A 22,152-nucleotide genomic window follows, 5' to 3' on the forward strand; every position below is an offset into this window, starting at 1 on the left:
AAATGGAGACGGGCGCTTCGGGGAACCCTAACCCACTCCTTTCCTGTATTTAAAAATAGCAATGTGAGTGCGCTCAGCCCCCGAAATTCCCCTGTTTTACTGGCTCGGCTTTGGCAAGGGATGTGTGTGTAATTACAGTTTGTCTTCCGAATCCAACTGGAAACTTTATAGGCGAATAAATCTCGGTTAAATGTGCAGTCGGGAGAGGAGGAGGCTGGAGATTTTACTGGGGGCATGCGCAGGGCCAGACTGTGCCCCGCCGCCCCCCTACCACACACACCCCTGCTACCAGTGCGGGGCCCAGGGATGTAGCCCCCAAAGCCCCTACATTGATCTGACTCTGGTCAAACTGTGTTCCTGATCCCCGGGGTCTCTACTGACTTCCCCCTCCCCCTGCAGAGGTGTTCAGGGGACCGAGGCTGCTTCAGCACTGGGAGGGGCCGAGATGAAATAAAATGACTTCCCTGGATCCACTGCCAAGCTTCCCCAAATCAGGAAAGGGAATTGACTCCTCTTGGCTATTTGTCTTTTATTGGTTCTGCCCCCACCACCCCCGATCCATCCTCCTTCAACGCCTCCTTCTGTCTTCTGGTTCTCCCCCTCTCACCCCCCACAGGGGGCCAGCTGGGGCCCGGACCTGAGGACACGGACTCCTCCATCCAACCCACGGGGATCACACGTCACCCTCAGGCCCTCTCTGATTTGGCTTTTCTAAATATGGAAAAATGTCCTAATCCACTGGCTTTGAAGCTTTAAGTCTGAACCTCCAACGAATCTTTCTAGGCCACACTGCAAGCCAAATCTCTGTGCCAAAAGGATCACTGAGCCCATTTTTCAGTCAGAATCCCACGGCTCCGGGATATTGGCCCAGGCCTAACACACATAGGGGTTCCTGAGGCTCCGATCAAACCACGAATGGGACTGGAACATTGCTCTGCCTTGAGGCAGATTGTTCAGAGGACATCAAAACTGTCACCATCATCACCCCACCCATCTCCACCACCCCCTTGATCATTACTGTCACCATCAACTCTACCGCCTTCCTTATCACTGTTCCCACCATCTCCACCACCACCTTTACTATCACTGTTCCCACTATTTCCACCACAACCTTCATTATCACCATCACCACCATCCCCACCATCTTTATCATCACTGTCACCACCATGTCACTACCATCTTCATCATTATTACCATCACTACCATTCCATCATCCCTAACACCACCACCATTACCTTCATAGTCACTGTCACCACATCCTCATCATCACTACTACCACTACCATTTTCATTCTCATCATCTCCACCATCACCATTACCCCTGCCTTCAGACTGTTATAGGCAGGGAATGTGTCTGTTTATTGTTATATTGCAGTCTCCCAAGTGCTTAGTACAGTGTTCTCCACACAGTAAGTGCTCAATAAATACGACAGAATTCATACTCACTGTCACCACGTCTTCATCACTACCGCCACCACCATCTTCATTCCCATCATCCCCCATTGCCTTCATACTGACTGTCATCAACACCAGCACCACCCCCACCACCTTAATCATCATCACCACCACTGTCTTCATCTTCCCCATCATTAGCATCCCCATCACTTTCCCCATCACCAGCATCACTATTGTCTTCACCTTCCCCATCCACCATGACTCTTTCCAACTGCCATAAACTCTTTCTGTCCCTGGAATACTGCCTGCTGTGGATCTCCCCTGACACCTGGGCCTCACCCGTGCCTAGGGCTGCTCAGGTTTCCCTTAACAATTTCTGGATCTGGACAGTTGACGTTCAGCCCAGCTCACACCAGGGTGGTGGGGAAGACATCCCAGGCCTGTAGGCTTGTGGTGGGAATGGGTGGACGGTTCAGACACACCACCTTTGGTACTGCTACCCAGGGGTGGATTCCGGGCAGCAGCTGGAAAATCTGGGCAACAGAGTCCATCTGGCAGCAATCGTCTCTCCACCCCTTGGGGAGCCCTTGACTCTGTGGGCTGCTCCTCTGAGGGTGGAATGTACCTTCTGGCAGGAGACCACAGTATCACATGGGAGCCAGTGATACTGGAACTTCAATTTCAGGGCCAATACGGAGGACTTCTGCTCTCAGGGCTTTGGGAGCAGGGAATTGGAGAGGAGTGAGCTTCCAGGTAGTTGCTGGGGAACCATGGTGGGAGTGGAAGGGGGTGAGCTTTGGAGGCTGTTTGATAGAACTATGAAAAGGAACCAACAGAATGTCACTGGGAGAGTTGTGGGGAGTGGGGAGGTGGGGGTGGGGGGCTGGGAGAGGCCTCTGAGAGAGCTGTGGAGGGAATTACCAAAAAGTCACTGGGAGAGCTTTGGGGGGGGTTGGGAGGGGCCTCTAGGAGAGACATGGAGGAAGTCACCAGGAAGTCACTGGAAGAGCCATGGGAGGAGCGGCAGGGGAGCTGCTGGAGTGGCAGTGTAATTAGCTAGCGAGGGCCTCTTGTTTACGACTGTTTATGCTTCTGAGCCCCGAGTGCAGCGGCATAATTCTGCTCAGTCTGATCAAGTGTAAATTACCAGGCGCCATCGGGAACCCAGCCAACACCACAGCCCCCACCCTGCTCCAGCCCTCGGTGGGAAAAAGCCAGGGGACTGACTGACCTCACCACAGTGGCCCCTTGACTGGTTTGGAGGGAGGGAAAAGGCACTGAGGCCAGTGAAGCCCAGGCCTGTGGGTTACCACTTAGGCTGTAAGTGGCTTTTCTTCCTGACTGGAGGTATCCCCAGGCCTGAGAGACAATGACGCTCCTTTCAGGGCCCAACTCTTAGCCCAATCATCCAGGTGAGTCACTGGGAAGCCCACAGAGTGATGGGGCAAGGGATGGGGCAAGGGATGGGCTGCCACCAGCCATTCGTCACAGAATAGCACACTGAATTCCCAAGAACTGAGGATTTAACCAGGGTAGGTAACCAGTCAGGGATCAGGAGACCAAATTTGCCTAGTCCCAGCTCTGCCTTGGCCAGCTGAATGACCCCATGAAAGAGACTTCACCTCTCTGGGTCTCAGCGACGTGAGGATAGGGGCAGCATTGGAGATGCTACATGGGGATGTGAGAGACGGGGGAATCCAACAGAAAGCAGCCCTGGCATCGCCCACCACGCCTTCCCGAGCTGTCTCACCCTCGCTCAGCCAGGCAGCTTATCCCCATTTTACAGAGGAGAGAACAGAGACCCAAAGAGGTTAAGTGACTGGCCTGAGTTCACTCAGCAGGCCAGGGACAGAACTAGAATTAGAACATACAGCTCCTGATTCCTGCCCCCGGGCTCTGTCCACTAGGCAACACTCTGCCTTGTTCTACGGATAAATATAGATATGGGTCTGGTAGAGCCGGGCACTGATACAGATATGGATAACTGGATTCATATTCAGACACAGCAATGGATAAAGATACGGAGTCACATGATGAGGCTATAAATATGGATGCAGATGGGGATGTGGATGCAGATCCAGCCGTGAATGTGGATTGGTCAGAGTTGTGGATAGAGATGTGGAGGAGGAGGAGGAGGAGGAGGAGGAGGAGCCCTTCCAAGTAGCACTGAACAGTTACTGTTGCTGGGATGGTTGAATTGCCACTCCTCTTCCAGGCTGTCTGTGTGTTTGTCTATTCCCCCTCTGCCTCCCCTTCCCATTGAACTGTGAGTTCCTGAGGGCAAGGGGCCTTATCCAAGCCTGGAGGAGAAAGGTCTGAGGCTAGGGACCATGTCCGAGGTCGGCGCAGAGGGGTCCGAGCCAGGGGTGATGTATCTGAACCCAGAGAGAGGAGGGGCATAATGATAGGGGTTTTTGTTAGGTGCTTACCTCGTGCTAAGCACTATATTAAGCGCTGAGGTAGCTACAAGATACTCCAGGCAACACAGTTTCTATCCCATCCTGGGCTCACAGTCTAAGGGGGAGGATGAACAGGAATTTAATCGCCATTTTACAGATTAGAAAACTGAGGACTGAAAAGTTAAGCGATTTGCCCAAGGTCGCACAGCAGGCAGGTGGCAGAGTCAAGATTAGAACCCAGGTCCTCTGATTCCCAGGCCCGGAGCATGAAAGGGAATGTCTCCAAACCCAGAGACCATGTCCAAGCAAGAAGGGGGTGGGGGAAACGATGAGATGTGTCCAAGCCCAGGGAAGGATGGGTCTGAGCCCAGGGGGTGGAGATGAGCAGGGGAGAGTCTGAGAAGCATCCACTGCTCATCCTCAGCCCAGGGCTTAGCCTAGTGTGAGCACAGACTGGATGGTACACGGACGGATGGTCCAAGAGCTGTGGCTGTGGGGACAGATAAGGAAGAGCCGGGCCGGGCCATAGGCCGGGTTGCTGAAAGTCACTGGCTGTCCCACATTGATCCCCCACCCTGGGATAACTTTGGCTATTGGGTTTGAGGTAGCTGTTGCTGCCCGCCCGCCTGCCCGCCCGCCCACCTGCCCACCCCGCGTCTGGGAAATCTGCTGACTCAGCACCCGATGATTCATTTCAGATTCGTTTGGACTTTCAAAAAGGGCACGAGAGCTGGCAGACACTACCTTCTCAGGAAAGCTCTGGAGAGGAGGTTTTCATCAGCTGTGTCCAACCTACCTTGTATCTACCCAGCGCTTAGAACAGTGCTTGTCACATAGTAGGTGCTTAACAAATACCACAGTTATTATTATTATCAACAACATCATCGTTAACATCAGTGTTTACTGAGCCCGCACTTTGCCCGGAATGCTGCTCTAGGCACCTACTGTGTGCAGAGTACTATGACGGGCACTCACTGTGTGCAGAACACTGTACCAAGCCCCTGTTGGACACAAAGTGTTAGACTGTGCGCCTACTGTGGATCCCTAATAATAATAATAATATTGGCATTTGTTAAGCACAAAATATGTGTCAAGCTCTATTTTAAGCACTGGGGTAGAAACCAGCTATTCAAGTTGAACACAGTCCCTATCCCACATGGGGCTCACAGCCTTATTTCCCTTTTTTCGGATGAGGTAACTGAGACACATAGAAGGGAAGCGACTTGCCAGAGGTCACACAGCAGACAAGTGGCGGAGCCGGATTAGAATCCAGGTCCTACTGACTCCCAGACCCATGCTCTATCCACTTAGCCATGCTTCTTCCCTATGTGCACAGCACAGAATGCTTGGGTTTACACAGTCAAAAAGGAAGGCATGGTTCCTGGTCTCTTGGAACTTAAAATCTAACTGAGGGACAGGCAGACAGTGATTGTATTCAAATAATGGGAACAAGAGTAAAAGTAGCCACGACTCGTAAAGAGTAAAATAAGCAAAAATAAGTGAATAACTGGAAAAACCCAAACTATGTGAGACACTAAAATGGTTTCTGGGTAGCACAGGTCAGTCAGGGAGGGCCACACTCCATCAGGCTGGTTGGGGAGGGTAGTGTGGGGGTGAGTGTTCCATGCCAGGAAAGGCGTACGTGAGAAGCCAGAGCCAGGGTTGTGGTGTGAAGGATGGTGAGGATGGGGGGAGCCCACACTGCGGGCTGGAGGGAGTGGGGAGAGAGAGTGGATAGGCCCTTCAGCCTGTTCTCCCATAGCTCCCTCCAGGAAGTCCCTGGCTCACCTCTTGGTGTTCCCTTTGTCAGCCAGGGACCCACAGAGGTGGGGGTCTTATGGTCTTCTGCAGCAGGTGGGCAGGGAGAGCCAGGTTGCCCTGGGGCAGGGATGAGGCCTGGCTGAGGCCTTGCTGCGGGCTGGGCTGAGTTTGGCACCACAGCCTGGAAGACTGGAGGTCTCTGTCCAAATGTTTGCGGGCAGAAGGCGTATCAGTAGGGGTGGCAGCCGGTTCCAGCCCAGGGATGCAAGAGGATGTTGGGCCCAAGTGGCCAGCCATAAACTTCCATTACTTTTCCAGCAGGGATGGTTGGGGGCGGGGAGGAACAAGGAGAAGGGAGGAGGAGGGGAATGGCAAGCAGGGTGAAGAGGATGGGGAGAGGGGGTCTTCTGCACCCTCTCTTCGCCCCAGTTTGGTCACTCCAGATCAAGCCCTCTGATGGCACATGGTAGGCACAGTCGTCTAGCATGTCTCCCTCCTGCCGGAGCTGCGAGAGCCCCCAGGCCTGGGCCCCCCTTCCCATATGGAGGGGTCTGGGCCAGGGCCAGGGCAGAAGTGCCCAGCGCCCAGAAGCCTGGTCCTGGATTAGTCCCAGGCTGGCGACTGGACGGGTCGGTGACAGGAGAACATGCAGCTCTCAGCCCAGAACAGACACCACTGGCTCAACCCCATGGCCTGTCAGATCCAGGATTGACTGCCCCGAGGCAGCAAGAGTCCAGGGTGCTGGGAGGAGCAGAGGAAGCTGTTGCCTCCCTGGTGGGGAGAGTACGGACTGGGAGCCAGGATACCTGTCTTCTGCTCCCAGGTCTGCCATGTGCTGCAGGTTGGCCTTGGGCAATCCATTTGACCTCTCTGGATCTCAGTTTCCTCTTTGATAAAATGAAAATAAGGTACCAGCTCTCCCTCTTAGATTGTGACCACAGGGTGTGACCGGGACTATGTCTGACCTGATGACTTGCACCTATCCCAACTCTTAGCACAGTGTTTGGCACATAATGAGCATTTAATGAGTACCATCATCCTCACTGTGAGGGATGGACCATCCAGATCCCCTTAACCTCTCCTCTCCATCCCTGACTCCCTCAATAACCAAGTGCAGACCATCCAGCACCCCTGACTCTCCCCTCTCTATCCTTATCACCCAGTGCAGACTATTTGATACCCATGGCTCTCTTCTTCCATTCCTGAGTGTCTCCCAGTTACCCAGTACAAACCAGCCAACCCTCCAGACTCTTCCCTCTCCATTCTTGACTCTCTCCTCCCCCACCCCTGACTCTGTCTCAGTAATCCAGCCCAGAAAATCCAACCTCATGACTCTCCCCAGGAACTCAGCATGGAGTCCTCTCTGGGTCTATCTAATCAATCCCCTGCTGGCTATTGCCAGCTGGAACAAAGGGGTCTCTACAGGCACACGACCTTCCCCTTCAGATCCTGACCTGGCTGCGCCCTTCTCCCTCTCCCTCTGCCCCATCTTCCTCTTCCCATTCCTCTCCAAACTATTTGAGTGAGTTGTCTACACCCGCTGTCTCAAGTTCTCTCCTCCAATTCTCTCCTTGACCTTCTCCAATCTGGTGTTTTTTTAATGGCATTTGTTACATGCTTACTATGTGTCAAACACTGTTCTAAGCTCTGGAATAGGTACAGGTCACTTAGTCTGACACAATCTGTCCTGCATAGTGGTCACAGTCTAAGTAGGAGGGGGAAAGGGTATTGAATCCTCATTTTACAGTTGAGGACACTGAGGCACAGAAAAGGCAAGTGACTTGCCCATGGTCACACTGCAAGTATTTGGCAAAGCCAGGATTAGAACCTATGTCCTCTGACTCCAAGATCCATGCTCTTTCTACTAGCAATGCTGCTTCTCCTGGGGGCTTCCATCCCCTTCATTCCACAGAATCCACCCTCTCAAAGGTCACTAGTGATCTCCTTCTTGCCAAATCCAATGACCTCTACACCATCCTAATCCTCCTTGACTTCTCAGATGCCTTCAACACTGTGGACTACCCCTTTCTAGAAAAATTATCCAAATTCAGCTTCACTGACACTGTTCTTTCCTGGTTCTCTTATCTCTCTGGCCACTCACTCTCATGCTCTTTTGCAGGCTCCTCTTTTGCCTTCCATCCTCTAACTGTGGAAGTCCCTTAAGGCTCAGCTCTGGGTCCATTTTTATTCTCCATCTACACCCACTCACTTGAACTCATTCCCTCCCACTGCTTCAACTACCACTTCTATGCGGATGATTTCCAAATCTACATTTCCAGCACTGATCTCTTTGCCTCTCTGCAGTCTTACATTTCCTCCTGCCTTCAAGACATCTCTACTTGGATGTCCTGCTGTCACCTCAGACTTAACAAGTCTAAAACTGAACTTCTTATCGTCCCACCTAAACCCTGTCTTCCCCCTAACTTTCCCATCACTGTAGACGGCACCACCATCCTTCCTATCTCACAATCCCATAATCTGGGTGTTATCTTTGACTCCTCTCTCATTCAACCCATATATTCAATCTAACATTAAATCCTGTCTGTTCAACCTTCACATCACGAAAATCCATCTTTTCCTCTCCATCCAAATTGCTACTGCATTCATCCAAGCACTTATCCTATGCTGACTTAATTACTGCCTCAGCCTCCTTGCTCCTTGCCTGCCTCTTTTCTCACCCCACTCCAGTCCATACTTCACTCTGCCGCCCGGATCATTTTTCTAAAAAAAGGTTTCAGGCCATGTTTCTCCATTCCTCAAGAACCTCCAGCAGTAGCCTATCTACCTCTGCATCAAACAGAAAGTTCTTACTATTGGCTTCAAAGCACTCAATCACCTTGCCCCTTCCTACCTGACCTCACTGCTCTGCTACTACAACCCAGCCCACACATTTCACTCCTCTAGTGCCAACCTACTAACTTGTACTTCGATTTCTCTTATCTCACTGATGACTTCCTGCCCACCTCCTGCCTCTGGCTTGGAACACCTTTCCTCTTCATATGCAACATTTACTCTCCCTCCCTTCAAAGTCTTATTGAAGGCATATCTCCTCCAAGAGGCCTTCCCCAACTAAGACCTCATTTCCTTTCCTCCCTATCCCTTCGGCATTGCCCTGATTAGCTCCCTTTATTCATCCCCACCTCTTCAGCCCCCGGAACTTATGTACACAGATGTAATTTATTTATTTATAATAATCTCTGTCTCCCCTCTCTAGACTAATAATAAAAATAATCATATTTGTTAAGTGCTATGTGCCAGGCACTCTACTAAGCGCTGGGGTGGATACAAGCAAATCTGTTTGGACACAGTCCCTGTCCCACAAGGGGCTCTCAAGTCTCCACCCCCATTTTACAGATGAGGTAACTGAGGTCCAGAGAAGTGAAGTAATTTGCCCAAGGTCACACAGCAGACAAGTGGTGGAGTTGGGATTAGTGACCTTGACTCTCTGACTCCTAGGCCCTGCTCTAGCCACTAAGCCATGTGCGACTCTAAGCTCGATCTGGACAGGGAATGTGTCTGTTATATCGTCCTCTCCCAAGCCCTTAGTACAGTGCTCTGTTCACAGTAAGAGCTCAGTAAATACGATTGATTGATTGATTGTCAGCCTCCCTTAGCAGCGCGAGGATTTATCGGGACCGGGGGCCGTTGGCCGAGGTGAGGATGGCGAGGGAGCGGTGAGGATGGCGAGGGGGCGGTGAGGACGGCGAGGGGGCGGTGAGGACGGCGAGGGGGCCGTGATGGAGTCCAGCGCGCCGCGCTGACAGGGAGGACTGTCAGCCTGCGAGTTACTGAGCCTGAAATGAAGACACTATTAGCTAATCGAGGGCGACGCCGCAGCCGGCTCCCGCTCTGCGTGCACAGCGGGCGGGCGAGCGGCACCCCGGGCTACCGAGCCCCGGACACGATGGGCTGCGCTCTCTCCAATGGACAAGTCCCCCGCGGCGAAGCCTACGCTTCCAGCAACACTCACGAGGGCGCGGAGCCAGGTCACGGGGGGTCGGGGTCTGGGTCCTCTAGTTGCGGGCCCCCCAGTCCCCACGAAGCCCCGGGCCGGGGTCCTTTATGCCCGTTGGAGTTGGGGGTGGAGTGTGAGGGGGACCTATCCGAGGGGCTAGCGAGACCCCGGGTCCTCTGCCTCCTAATCAATCAATCAATTGCATTTGCTGAGCGCTCATTGTGTGCAAAGCACAGAAGCACCCCGCCACACACATACACACACACCCACCTCCCCGCTAGGTTTCCCCGCTTTTTATCGGGGCCATTCCACCTCCAGACAACAGCAGCGGGGCACGGAGGGGTCAGAGCCGAGAGAAATAGAGAGAGCGCGAAGGCGGAAAATAGAGATTTTGTTCCTGTTTGCTGCCAGCTGATCCCAGGAGTCCCCACGCAGGGAAAAAAAACCCATGAATGGCAAGCGGGAAGGCGAGGGCCGAGAGGCTGCCAGCAGGCATTAAGTGAGGTCACGGACTGAGGCTGGGGGATGGGGAGGCGGAGACGGGTTGGGGGGAAGAAAGCCCTCCTTCCCCCCGGCTGCTGGCCGAGACACGAGGGGACTCAGCTCCGAGGGGGTGGGTGGTCTCCAAGGGCACAGAAGCCGTTCCATGTTTTCTGGGTCACTGGCCGCGCTGCCCCCATTCCCCTCCCCCACGTCCCTCCCCCATCTCCGACCCTTAAGTCCAGGATCAGGCCGGGACAGAATGCGGCCAGGGGAGGGGCTGGAGCCTAGAGTGGTTTCTCAGCCCCCAGCAAGGAGCTGGGATATTTGGTTTGGTACCGGCCCAGCTCCCACTATCTGCCTCCACAGCAAGGCTGGGGGCAATGGGGACACTCAGGGACACTGACCGCCCTGCCCTCCCAGCGGGACACCCAAGGACACAGCCCAGTGTTCCTTGAAGATCAGAATCCATCAATCAACCAATAGTCTCCTGGCTCCCCCTGAACAGAGTTCCAAGCAAGGGCAGAGGCCTTCAGACCCCGCTGGCTCCTGTGAGAGCCCCCTCCACGACCAGGACAGCCCCTCACTGTCCTCTGGCTGTGGTCAGCAGGCAGCCAGGCCGTCGGGACCACGCTCAGTCCGTCTGCAGGACAAGATCAGGCTCCATTGGCTTGGGCAAAGCAGGATATCCAAGAAGCTGCAAGGAGGAGAGCTGAAATGGGACACACGCACTTTGGGAGGGCAGAACATATGTCTTACGGACTCGGTGAAGCTCAGTCTCAAACAACGTGGTAGGGCGGGAGCTGCTGGAAGACCATGGCAGCAGACCAGCCTCTCATGTCGCAGGCAGGACTGGGGTCGTTGTCCTGGAGCAGGAGCTGCTGGGAGACCACAGCAGTAGGCAGGCCATCCTGCTGTGTGACAGTCAGGACTGGAGTCACTGTTCTAGATTGCTGTTTTGGAGCAGGGGCTGTTGGCAGGCTGCCTGTGGAGCTGGGGTGAAACGGAAGAAATGCCCCCACAGTATCTACTAAGTCCTTCCTACGTGCAGATCACTGTATCGTGCACTTGGGGCAGTGCACTAGAGGTGGAAGCCACAGTCCCTGCCCTCAAAGAACTTAGATTCTATGGAGGGTGGAGAGAGGAAGTAACAGAAAGTGGATGGCAGAGCCCTGCCAGCTTAGTACAGTGCCCAGCGCTTAGCACAGTGCTTGGCACATAGTAAGCGCTTAACAAATACCATAATTATTATGATTATTATTATTAGTCACTTTGAGGATGGCATGGCCCGGGTCTAGACTTCCCCTGGGCCAAGACACTGGCCGGCTACTACACCAACGCCAGGCTCTGAGCACAATACTACTCTTGGACAGAAGGGAGCGATGTAGGGCCAAGCAATGTTGCAGGAACAAGGAAGTGGTTTTCTTTCGGGGTTGTCATGTGGTTGTTCCACCCACCTCTGCCTAGTCCTTGAGCACTGCCCAGAACGGTGCCACCCTTGCCCAGCCTGGGGCCCGAGGCCCAGCTCCATGCACAGTTGGAGTCCGGACAATGGTTTTTTAAGGAATGTGAACATTATCCCGTGAATGAATCTCTTCATGGAATAACAGCTGCACAATGAAGTGCTAACTAGGGTGTCTATGTTTGGGGAACAGTTCTGATCTCTCAGAGGGTTCAGAAATGGCACAGGGAGCGTATTCAGAAACACTCTGAATGCACCATGAAACAGGCCGGGACTGACCCCCCTGATTGTCCCCTCCGAGGGCGACGATAGGGCAGCTGGAATAGCGAGACAGAAACACCCTTGAAATCTAGCTGAGAGATGCTAGGTGCCTCGGGGGGCAGCCCAGCTGGGCTCCTCGCCCTACCATCTCTGAGAGTCGGCTCTGTTTCTGGAAAGGGCTTTCCGCACGGGGAGAAGCCTGAGCCGTGGGCCTGCCATCACACCTTCTCCAAGAGGCCTTCCCTGACTGAGTCTTCATTTCTAGCAATTCCCTCTCCTTTCTGCATCACCCTTGCACCTGGATCTGTACCTTTAAGGATTTGATACTCGCCCCATCCTCAGCCCCACAGCGCTTCTGTACATATCCACAGATTATTTCAATATCTGTGTCCCCCTCTAGACTGTAAGCTACTTGCAGTTAGGGAATGTGCCTACCAACTCTGTTACATTGTACTTTCCCAAACGCTTAAAACAGTGCTCTGCACACAATAAACGGTCTATGTCAATCATATTTATGGAGTGCTTACTGTGTGCAGAGCACTATATTAATGACTTCAGAGAGTACAACAGTTGGTAGACAGATTCCCTCCCTTCAAGAAGCTTGCAGTCTAGCGGAGTGTAATAGAGTGTAATTGATTGATCGATTGATGGATGCCACCCATCCCCGTCCCTCCCCCTTTGCTCTTGGCCCCCAGAGTCACAACCCATGGGGGAGGAGCTTGGTCTGCCCATCCAGACCCGGGGGATCGATGGTCGGTGGCTGATGTCCACCCCAGACCAGCCCTTAGCACTCGGCCAGATGCTCCACTTACATTAACTGACAGGTATTTATTTCTCCTAACATATTCCTGGCAGCAGCAGCAGCAGTAGCAGCAGTGAGTGCTTTGTTTCTTTCTCCTCCAATTATTGTATTTGTGACTGACTTGTGTCTAACGAGCTTCCTTGTCAGATTTTGAGCCCCTTGAGGGCAGGGGCCACATGTCTTACTCTCCCAACTGTTTAGTACAGTGCCCCATCTGCAGTAGACAGCCAGCACAGTGCCTTACATCCAGTAGGCTTCCAGTACAGAGTCCTGTACTCACTAGACAGCCAGGTCAGTAGACACCCAGAACAGTGCCCCACTCACAGTAGGTGCTCAATAAATATTATTGAAAATGTCCAATACCGGCAGCTGGTCGGCCAGGAAAAGCCCCCAGACTCCTCCGTTTCATGAGCAGGGGTCTCCCTCTCCTCTACCAAACGTTCCCATTACAGTGGGCACCTCTATCAACCTCCCTGCCTCTCAAGCACACAAGCTTGGCATCATCCTAGACTCCTCCCTTTCTTTCAACTTGTCAGTCTGTCCCAAGATCCTGTCGGTTCTTCTTCCACACTTCCAGAATCTGCCCACTCCTCCCCATCAAATTGCCACATTGCCAGATCCAGCACTTGTCATATCCCAACTCGACTATGGCATCAGCCTCCTTACTGACTTCCCTGCCTCCAGCTCCTTCCCTTCCAAATCCCCATCTCTCTCATGTCTGGATCATTTTTCTAAAATATAATTTAATTAGATTGCAAGCCCCTTGAGGGCAGGGATCATGTCTACCAACTCCGTTGTGTTGTAGTCTCCCAAACGCTTAGGTCAGTATTCTGTGAACAGTAAGTGCTCAACAGATACCATTGATTGATTGATTATTCTACTCTTTTCTTTCTACCTCTCAAAAATCTCCAATGGTAGTCCATTCCTCCTCACATCAAGCAGGAAGTCCTGACCACTGGCTTTAAGGCATTCAGTCAACTCTCTTCCACCCACTTATCCACTCTCTCCTCTCATTACACCCCAGCTCACACCCTTCACTTTTCTGAAGCCAGCCTGTTCACTATGCCTCACTCTCATCTCCCATACCACCACTTTTTTGCTCACATCTTCCCTTCCTGCCTGGAACCCCTTGCTCTTCATATCCAGCAAGCCTCTGCTTTTCCCATCTTTAAAGCCCTTCTGAAAACCCATCCCCTCCAGGAGGGCTTCCCCGAATAATTTCTCATTTCCCCCACTCTATTTTTTTTTCATGGTAGTTGTTAAGTGCTTACTCTGGGTCAAACACTGTTCAAGCAGTGGGGTAGGAGCAAGTTAATTAGGTTGGGCACAGTCCTTAACTCACATGGGGTTTACAGTTTAAGTAGGAGAGAGAACAAGTATTGAATCTCCATTTTACAGTCGAGGAAACTGAGGCACAGAGAAGTGAAGTGACTTGCCCTAAATCACGCAGCAAGCAACTGACAGAGATGGGATTAGAACCCAGGTTTTCTGACTCCCAAGACTGTCAGCCCGTTGTTGGGCAGGGATTGTCTCTGTTGCCAACTGTACATTCCAAGAGCTTAGTACAGTGCTCTGCACATAGTAAGTGCTCAATAAATACGATTGAATAAATGAATGGTCTTTCCTTCAGGTCATATTGCTTCTCCAAATGCCACCTCAGCACTTCTGCCTTCCCTATCTAAGCACCTTTGGTAGCATTTATGTTCAGATTTTTAAACTCTATTGCTCCCCACTACCTGACCAATTGATTCTAGTGTCTATCTCCTCTGCTACACTGTGAGCTCCTTGAGGGCAAAGACCAAGTCTACTGTCTCCATTTGGTACTCTCCCAAGTGCTTAGTGCTTTATAAATATTATGGATTGACTTATAGAGTTTAGGGATGCACGGTGTGAGAAATCCTACTGAAATACTATTGATGCCTTGTCCTCAGCCAGAACTTCCAAAAGTCTGGTTTTGTGGCCACCATGGCCACTGCCGCAATCGTGCTCTGGCAGATCTCGCACCTGGACCTCGGCTGTTCTTCATGACTCTAGCCTTGCTCCCTCTCTGGTCCTTCCACACTCCCTCCGTGCTCTCACCATGCTGCTTCTTTGATCCCTCCACATTCACTGCACTCCCTCAGTGCTCCCTCTGCACTCTCACTGTGCTCCCTCTTTGCTTTCACTGCACTCACTCTGTGCTCCCTCCACACTCTGTCCACACTCTCGCTGAACTTCCTCCACTCTTTCACTGCACTCACTCTCTGGTCCCACCACACTCTTCCCGTGCTCCCTCCACGCTCCCTCTGCATTCCCTCTTCACTTCATCTGTGCTCCCTCTGCAGCGGGTGTGAAAGTCAGAGTGCATATTAAACAAGATGGATTTCGCTCAGGAAGCTCTTGCAGTGCTTTGCCGGGGAAATGGCGTTCTTAATTATTGATGCTTCTGATACTCAGAGCTCCAGCGTGTCCGACCTCTGGGGCCTCTTGCCTCCAAATCGAGGGAGGAAACCCTCCATTAGAGCCAGCTGTCTGCTCTGTGGCTGTCTTCCGCCCCAGAGTGCTGGGCTCAGGGGTCAGGGTGGAGGCTGGCGGGAGAGGCAGAGCCGACCGGGAGAGAAATCCAAGGGTGAAAACCCTCAAATGGCTTCCCCACCAACTCAGCTGGTCTCCGGGGGTGAAAAGGAAGAGAGACGCAGCAGGGAACTGAAGAATGCTCTCTCAAGCCATATCCAACTAAGTACAGTTCTTGTCAGTCAATCCATCAACTAACTGATAGCATTTCCTGAATGCCTACAGTGTGCAGAGCACTGTAAAAGCACTTGAGAGTGCAACTGAGTCGGCAGACTTGATCTCTGCCTTTAAGGAGATAATGATTTAGTAAGATCCTGACATAGTTTACAGGTAGGAGGGGGAAAGCAGGGTGAGACCCCAGTTTCAGGGTAGCAGAGTGTAAGCTCTGCCACTTGTCAGCTGTGTGACTGTGGGCAAGTCACTTCACTTCTCTGGGCCTCAGTTACATCATCTGGAAAATGGGGATTAAGACTGTGAGCCCCACATGGGACAACCTGATTCCCCTGTGTCTACCCCAGCGCTTAGAACAGTGCTCGGCACATAGTAAGCGCTTAACAAATACCAACATTATTATTATTATTAAGTGTAGTCATCCACTTTCTGAATTTATCCCATGAGCCTGGCTATTCCCTCCTGAACTGGGGAAATCACCCCACTTTCTCCCTGGGATCAGATTTGGGGAAAATTTTGGAGGTAATTACACACAACAATACCTGTCTCCTCATATATGAGTTTTCCTGAGCTTTCTTCATTTTTATTAGGATTGTTTTTAATGGTATTTTTAAAGTGCTTATCATGTGCTGGACACTGTATTAGCATTGGGTAGATAAAAGCTACCAGGTTGGACATAGTCCCTGTCCCACATGGAGCTCTCAGTCTTAATCCCCATTTTATAGATGAGGTAATTGAGGCAGTGAGAAGTGAAGTGACCTGCTCAAGGTGACACAGAAGACAAGTGGTGGAGCCAGGATTAGAACTCAGGTCTTTCTGACTCCCGTGCCTGAACTCTATCCATTAGTAATAATAATAATAATAATAATGTTGGTATTTGTTAAGCGCTTACTATGTGCCGAGCACTGTTCTAAGCGCTGGGGTAGACACAGGGGAATCAGGTTGTCCCACGTGGGGCTCACAGTCTTAATCCCCATTTTGCAGATGAGGGAACTGAGGCACAGAGAAGTTAAGTGACTCGCCCAAAGTCACACAGCAGACAAGTGGCCGAGCCGGGATTCGAACCCATGAACTCTGACTCCAAAGCCCGTGCCCTTTCCACTGAGCCACGCTGCTTCTCTCAGCCACGCTGCTTCTCTGAGAAGCCAAGCTGCTTCTCAGTGCTTCTTAGCATTTTCCCACAAGTCAATGAACTGACTGTAAACATTCAGTTTAGGTCATTTTTATGGCAATTGGAAATGTTGGCAAGGCTCCATGCAGGCTCTGGGTTTTTACAAACCACTAAATTGGAGTGGGCTGGTCTGTGGCATTAATGCTGGTCTTGGGCTACAAAGCCATTTTTCAGTACTGGACTGATCTCACCAGCCCTTCTGAGTGCTAGATTATGAGCTCCTTCAGGGTGGGGACTGGGTTTACCTACTCTTGTGTAGTCTCCCAAGCACTCCGTATGACACTCTGCACACAGTGAGGACTAAGTAAATACTACTGATTAATGGACTTGAGTGGGGGAAACACAAGCCAAGTTCTGTTCTCCCCAGCTACCTCTGCTCCCTGGGACTGGGGTGGCCAGCCACCTCCCAGACAGCTCCAACCTGTTTCCTCCTGAACCTCCTTGGGCCTGAAACCCCAAAGGAAAGGGCTGGAAAAACAGGCCAGAACACCGCCCCCCCCAACCCAAACACCCCATGGGCTTGGCCTTGTATCCATCATCCCTGAAGAGTCTTCACTGGGTGGCATCTTCAGGGACCAGATCTGTCCAGCCCTTGACAATACAGCATGGGCAAGACCTGAGACATTCCCCACCCCGCAGAGGACGGGCACATGGTTTGGAAGAGAACAAAGGATCCTGAACCTTTTCCTCCAGAGTTCTGGTCCTGTCATTGACCTCGCCCACACTATGGGGAGCCCCATCATCCCCACAGGGGCCCGGCCCACTGCCCATGCTTGTTAGGGATCACTTCATGTCCGGAGGCCCAGAAGCCCAATCCCAGGGCCCGGGCTCAGCCCATTGATGGGCCCCAAATTTCTTTGCGGGTGGAGGGCACACCCAGGTCACCAGTCTCATGGGAAGCAGTGAGGTCATGAGCTTCAGGCAGCCATGGCCCCAGCTGCCACTCAGTAAAGGGCACAGGAGCTGTGTAATAATAATAATAATAATAACTGTGGCATTTATGTGTTTACTATGTGCCAGGCACTGTACTAAGCACTGGGGTGGATACAAACAAATTGGGTTGGACACAGTTCTTGTTCCATGTGGGGCTCACAGTCTCAATCCGCATTTTACAGATGAAATAACTGAAGCACAGAGAAGTGAAGTAACTTGCCCAAGATCACCCAGCAGACAAGTGATGGAACTGGGATTAGAGCCCATGACCTTCTGACTTCCAGACCTGTGCTCTATCCACTACACCATGCTGTTTCTCATGGGGACCAAGTTGGGTTGGAGGACCCTACATTCCCCCGGTTGTTCTGGAGGTGGAAGGGGGCAGGCAGCTGCAGCTGAGGAACCGAGGCCTAGAAACTGGGTGGGTGACTCTCTGACTGTGTCTGGACAAATCCACTCGGGACTGGTCTCTGGGAGAGATTACAAATCGTTCTTTAAAGAAGATGAAGCAGCATGGCTTAGTGGATAGAGCACTGATCTGGGAGTGAGAAGGACCTGGGTTCTAATCCTGTCTCGACTACATGTCTACTGTGTGACCTTGGGCAAGTCACTGCACTTCATCTGAGCCTCAGTTATCTCATCTGAAAAATGGGGATTAAGACTGTGAGCCCTATGTGGTAGAGGGATTGTGTCCAACCCAATTAACCTTGTATCTATCACAGTGCTTAGTGGCTCTGCCACTTGTCAGCTGTGTGACTTTGGGCAAGTCACTTTACTTCTCTGTGCCTCAGTTCCTTCATCTGTAAAATGGGGATTAAGACTGTGTGCCCCACTTGGGACAACCTGATCACCTTGTATCCCTCCCCCCCAACCAATGCTTAGAGCAGTGCTTTGCACATAGTAAGCACTTAACAAATACCATCATTACTATTATTATTACAGTGACTAGCATATAGCAAGTGCTTAAGAAATACCACAATTATTATTATTATTATTAAGACGGATGACATGTCCAGGCCAGATCAGGTCCTGCCACTGCCCTGGCTCCCACAGAGGAGTCTGGCAGTGCCAGAGTGGTCACGGCGATTGCATTCAGGGGCGAGTGCCAGGGTGCCCACCCACAGGGGCTCCAGCCGGGGCTCTGACCGGCCCTAAGTCATTTGTAATTAGTCATAAAGCACAACAAGCCCTCTATCGGGTGAGATTTATCCTGGCCGCAGGCACCTTCAGAAAGGAAACCTATTAGATTTCCTTTATCAGGAGACGCCGAACTCATTTGTCTTCTTGTTGTTGTTGCTCCCCTGATAGAGTCTAAATTATCGCCGCAGGAGCCCGGGTGGGGCTGAGCCAGCCGCTCCCGGAGAGCAAGAGCAAGGGGCATCAGGGCCAGTGCAGACCCAGCACTCAGCCACTGGCCAGCCCTCTGTAACCATGATTGTGGGGTTGGAAATCCGGACTAGGTATGTCGGTTCGTGCTGGGTCACTGTGGGAGAGTCAGGGATGGAGAGGGGAAAGTGAGGGGAAAGTGAGGGGAATTGGATGGTCCATGCTGGGTGAAAGTCAAGGATGGAGAGGGGAGATTCAGAGGGTTTGGGTCATCTCTGTTTTCTCCGTGACAACGGGCAGGAGCACTGAGCCAATAAGTCATCTCCTCACCTGGTTTTGGAGCACCCGTTCAGACCCGAAGGAAGGGATCCCTCGAGTCTCTGGGGAACTTTCCAATCCAAGGTAGGGAGGAGGTCATTGTGATACTTGCCTGGCACTAAATTCCCCAGCCATTTAATGGTAATGATGACCAACTAATGGTGGCATTTTTTAGAGGAGAAATGCCTGAGAGATGTTTGGGCCCCCAGCACCACGCAGGTGTCCCGTCAGAACCTCCCGAAGACTCCTCCCACACCCCTCCCAACTAGGCCACTCCAATGGATGGGCCCAGAATCCTCTCCTCCCCTCTTGCTGCCAGGCTAGACCCCCTCCGGCAACCTTGTCTGCTGCCCGGCTCCCCCAGAAAAAGAATATTTTCCGTCCACCCTAATTGAGAAGCAACATGGCTTAGTGGATAAAACACAACTAGGGAGAACCCAGAAGGACCTGGGTTCTAATCCCTGATTCCACCACGTGTCTGCTGTGTGACCTTAGGAAAAACACTTAACTTCTCTGTGTCTCAGTCACCTCATCTGTAAAATGAGGATTAAAGACTGTGAGGACTTGGACTGTGTCCATCCTACTTAGCTTGTATCTACACCAGCACTTAGTGCCTGGCACATAGTAAGCGCTTAACAAATACCTTTTTTTTTTTTTAAAAAAAAAAGGCTCTCTCCTTCCCCAATGGGGACTTTGAGGTGTCCGTGTCCAAGCCCCTGCAGCTCAAGTGCAGAGATGAAATCCTTGGTCTCCAACCGTGGCTGTCTCAATCGCCCTGGGGTTGTGGTGATGTGGTGCTGTGTGGTCTGCCCTCTCGCTCCACTTTTCCTGGGGGCAGGCTCCCCCGCAGCCCCCAGCGGCCCCCCGTCATGCCGGCGGAAGCTACACTTTAGCCGCTTCTTGAAACCCGAATCGGCTGCCGCTTCCTCCCGGGGAAGCGGGTCTCGAGCTCGCCAACACCCTGGAAACCCTATCATTTGGCCGGTTTCCCGGTCGGCTCTAACAAATAGCAAAGTCAAAAGCAAATAATGGAAATAATGGAAGCTCCAAACTGGCTTCGTCATAGCCCGACCCCGGGGGACAATCGCACCTCTGAAGGCAATTCTGGGAACGGAGGAGGAGGGGCGGGGGCGGGCAAAGCCCAAGTTGGGGGTGGGTGAAGAAGGGGGGCTTGGAAGACCAGTCCTGACCACCGGGACTCTGGGCAAGGGGAGATCCTGCTTTCCTATCTTCCTGCCTACCTTCCTGCTCGGTTTGCCCCACGAGTGAAGATTGCCCCTTGCGGTGCTACTGCGTTTGTGTCCCACAGTCCCTGTCTCTGGGGTCTCCATCTTCCCAGAAGACTGGACTCTGGAAACTGGACCCTGGAGCTACTCAGAAGATGCTGTTAACCTGGAGTCTTCATTATTTCCTAGGAAATCTAATCAATCGATCAATACAAGTGGTTGAGCACCTTCTATGTGCAAAGTGATGCATTGGGTACCTCTTGTGTGCAGTAAGGTACTGGGTGTCTGCTAAGGGCAGAGTGCCATATTGGAAGCTTTATACTGCAAGCACAACAATGGGCATCTTCTGTATGCAGAGTACTATACTGGGCACCTTCAATGTACAGAGCACTGAACTGGGCACCGCTGTGTGCTGCACAATGTAGAGTGCTGTACTGCCCCCCTACTTTGTCCAGATTGCTGTACTGGACACCCGCTGAGAGCAGAGCACTGTACAGGACATCTCCCAAGTGCTTAGGACTGTTCTTTTGCTCACTAGGCACCCAACAAATAAATGAACAAAGGAATCAGTAAGTAACATTGGGATTGGGAGCCCGTTGTTGGGTAGGGATTGTCTTTATGTGTTGCCGAATTGTACTTTCCAAGCGCCTAGTACAGTGCTCTGCACACAGTAAGCTCTCCATAAATACGATTGAATGAATGAATGAATTAAATCTGCACTGGCAGTGCTTTAGGGCACCAGGAATGAGATGTGGGCTCATGAAGCCCACCGAGGTCAAAGGTCCAGGCAGACCCTGTTGCTGCAGAGACGGAAGAATTTCTCTGGAAGGAGCTGAGCCCAAGGTGATCGTCTGTCAAAGTCAGTTCCATGGAGCCCTAGGGACCCGGGGGAGCCTGCAACCCCCTCCCCACCACGTTCCCCTCCCCTCCCCCACTCCGGGCCCTCCCCCCACCGCCCAGGGCCGGCTCTTTCCGGCTCAGTTAATCCCTTCCAGTGGCCACCCCTCCGCTCCTCTGATGCAGGATCAGAGAGCCCTGACGGAGGGGGGGAGTGAGAAGACGGAGAGGGAGGGATGGGGGAGGGAGGAATAAGAGAGATCAGAGGATCCAAGGGAAGAGATAGGGGGAGAATGGGGGAGAAAGGAAGGGGAGGTGAAGGGGAGGGGAGAGGATCCCCACCCCCAAATAGGACCACTGGCGAGCTGGGGGAGCGGGGGAGAGGTGCTCCGCTTGATATGGGGGAGAGAGAAGAGGGAGACAGGGGCTTGGCTGTGCTTGCTGACATAACAGTCCTTTGAGGAGGTAATGAGCGGCAGCCTCCCTGTGCGCGGTGAGGAACATTTGGGGACCGAAAAGTACATTAGAGCGTAGATCGAAAGGGATTCAGTCCGCGAGGCGTGAGTTTGGGGCCCTGAGGGTTAGATAGCAAAGCGGAAAATCCTCATCTCTGGCTGGCTAAAGCTCTCCTCTCCTCAGCGTCTGAGCAGTCGTGTGTGTGTATGTGTGTACGTGTGTATACACACCTACTGTGTGCAAGGTGCTCTACTGGAAGCCTAGTGTGTGCAGTGCGCTGTGCTCATCTCTCTTTCCACCCGGATATTCAATCTGTCACCTAAACCAGTCAATTCTTCCTTCACAACATCTCTAGCCTCCGCCCTTCCTCTCCACCCAAACTGCTACCACGCTAATCCAAGCACTTATCCTATCCCACATCAGCCTCCTTAGTGACCTCCCTGCCTCTTCCCACTCCAGTCCATACTTCACTCTGCTGCCTGGATCATTCTTCTTTAAAAAGCATTCAGTCCACGTCTCCCCCCGCCTCAAGAACCTCCTGTGGCTGCCCACCGCCCCCACATCAAACAGAAATGCCTTACATCGGCTTTAAGGCACTCAATCAGCTCTCCCCCTCCTACCTGACCTAATTGATTTCCTACTACAAC

The 22,152-nt window shown here is 52.2% G+C and overlaps 1 protein-coding gene across 1 annotated transcript in view; it reads right to left on the reverse strand.

The window, feature by feature from the left end:
- SEMA6D (semaphorin 6D) overlaps positions 1 to 22,152 on the reverse strand; it is an 82,399-nt gene that overhangs the window by 31,242 nt on the left and 29,005 nt on the right. The gene's annotated exons all lie outside the window — the stretch shown is intronic.

The sequence above is a fragment of the Ornithorhynchus anatinus genome, chromosome 8 (assembly GCF_004115215.2).
Source record: "Ornithorhynchus anatinus isolate Pmale09 chromosome 8, mOrnAna1.pri.v4, whole genome shotgun sequence".
NCBI lineage: Eukaryota > Metazoa > Chordata > Mammalia > Monotremata > Ornithorhynchidae > Ornithorhynchus > Ornithorhynchus anatinus.